The sequence below is a fragment of the Candoia aspera genome, chromosome 6 (genome assembly GCF_035149785.1).
Source record: "Candoia aspera isolate rCanAsp1 chromosome 6, rCanAsp1.hap2, whole genome shotgun sequence".
NCBI lineage: Eukaryota > Metazoa > Chordata > Lepidosauria > Squamata > Boidae > Candoia > Candoia aspera.
Window position 1 is genome coordinate 46,668,600 of NC_086158.1, and position 2,653 is coordinate 46,671,252.

Genomic DNA, 2,653 nt, shown 5'->3' on the forward strand with positions numbered 1-2,653 from the left:
GTGACCCTGTCTTCAGTTCCAGCGGCGAGGGAACGGGCAAGACCGGGCTGCAGAGAAGGGAAGGCAACGGAGGCTTAGTTCCAAAGCAGGGTGACCAGTATCAACGGCACCCTTCCAAACTCCTCCTAAACGATTTTTTTTTCCCGGACGAGAATGCAAGCGAGTTAAGATGAAATGGGCAGGTTGCATTTCGCTCCCAAATACCGAAATACTCAGTGGAAGCGTGACTTCCCGAAGCTTCAAGACGCACCGAACCACAAGCTTGCTAGCTTAATTTTAGCTTATACAGTAGTGTTACATGCAGCCAGCCTGTATGGTTACTCTATGGTCCACTGTGTCATGCAAACCAATAAAATTGCTTTGAATAAACCATGATTCTCCAGCAGGTGGCAGCAACAGGCTGATTTCTCTTGGTTGGGAAGTAAGCAAAGCCGAATCTGGTTAGTGCTTGGCTGGGAGATTACCGGGAAATTCTAGGATGGTAAGTCAACATCCTGGGAGAAAACAATGTAAATACAGTTGCTAAGAAAATCACATGGCTGTGTTTGTGAGTTCACTTGTGGGTTAGCTAATAATTTGTAAATATGTCATTCACATAAAAGCCATACATGACAGTGAAAGTGCTCCAGCTGCCTCCTCTTGTGCATAGAGCTTCCTCTGGTAACACTAATTCAGTGTTTCCCAACCTTGGCAACTTTAAGATGTGTGGACTTCATGCTGGCTGGGGAATTCTGGGAGTTGAAGTCCACACATCTTAGTTGCCAAGGTTGGGAAACACTCATCTAATTGATGCCACTGTTCTTTCATCTTTCAAATCTTTTTAAAAACAAAAATGGTTATTTTCTAAGATACTTTAACTCCTTAGACGGTTCTCTTCCCATGTTTACACTTGAACAGTAAACAGTGCACATGGAAATTAGATATTGAAGTAGGCATGCGTTTGATACCTAGGTCCATCTAATGCAGTATTGCTTCTACCAACTGGCATTGTGTCTCCTGGATTTTAGTCAGAAATCTTGCCCGTTGTTTCAGGTTTCCAAAATAAAACATATTTATGCGTAAGTTCAATTTAAGCACTGTAACTGGGAAGTTAATTTTTTTAAAAATCATTCTGGAAGAAGACAGTGGCAAAACACTTCTGTATTGCACCCAAGACAACGGCATGAATACACTCATGTAGTCACCAAGAATCAAGCTCAACTCAAAGGAAATGTTAATGAAATAAAGGCAGTGCTTTCTCCTGTCTTTTTAAAATGTTCAGCTACCCGCTTCTAAATTTACTCTATGGTTAAGAGCTCTCCTCTCTGCCACCTATGAGATATGTTCACTGATGCCATCTCTATCATATAACACACCAGCTCAGAATTAACTGAATCACAGTACACTGAATTAATACAGTTGCTTGCATTTGCACAGCTGGCTGGGTCAACAGTGCTCAGCTAAAACCTGGTTGCTAATTTGTGGCTCAGTATGTCATGTGAACTAGCCCATGTGGTTAGCTTATGGTTCTGTGGGTTTTGCAAGTTCAGACAGCTGGGTTTGATAAAATATGATTCAAGGAAACATAACTTAGCATGATGTACAAACACAGTCACTGAATCATAAAGAAACCAATTCAGCTAGTTTCATACAATATACTTAGCTAGAATGTGGCTTGCTAGTTTGCTTTCAGCATATCATGTAAACACAGAGAAAAATTAATAGGAAGTTCCCTGGCTTCTGTGCAAAACTGATGGCTGCAATGCTTAAAATTGATGGCTGTTCCTAGTAGAAAAGAGGGACCTGGTTGCTGACTGCATGAAAATGACCAAGGGGTTTTTTTTGTGGGGGAAGTGTGGTGGTAATAGTATGGAAGTAGGTTGCTGTTTCTTCTGGGCTATTTTTTCAACTTCCAGATCTAGCTTACAGCCCCCCAGATTTCCTGGTGGATTCCCATCCAGGACTAACAAGGCTGACCCTATTCAGCTTCAGAGGCCAAAGGAGATCCAGTGTTACCAGATGGTGAGGAATCATGGTTTACTCAACCTGCTTTTAATGGTTTGCATGGTACACTGAAACCACTGGGCTGGGTGCATGATGCTAAAATGTGGTTGGCAAGTTCTTCAAGAATACCCAAGTGCTGTCTGAGCTGGCCAGTGGTCCTAGTCCTAGTTTTTTAGGACTATCAAAGGCAGCATTGTCTCTTTCCCTGTTTTACTAAAATACAGGCTTGCCTGACATTTTGAGCTATCCAACATAATATAGTGTACATGAAAACAGTTACTACTCCTTAGCCCTATACAACTATTTCTAATAACAAAACCATATAACATGTATTACTTGCTTTTTATATTTTAGATCGGCAAGCCAATAAAGAGACGTAGCCCCTCTGGACATTCTGAGACGACTTCTGATTTTTCTACACAGCTTCGTTTATCCCATCTTACTCCAAAATCAGCATCGTAGGAAGTAAAATTGTCTATAGTTTCCACATTATTTGCATGCATTTTAAGCACGCGGATAACCTTCTGACTCTCCATAACTTAACCTTAAGGTCTGTTCTGTCCTTTGACTCTATTGGCACGCCCTCGCCTCGCCCGGGAGGCCCACCTAGAGACTCAGGCCTCTATTCTTGCCTACCGCTGGAGAGGCTTCTTTTAACGTGATACAAGTT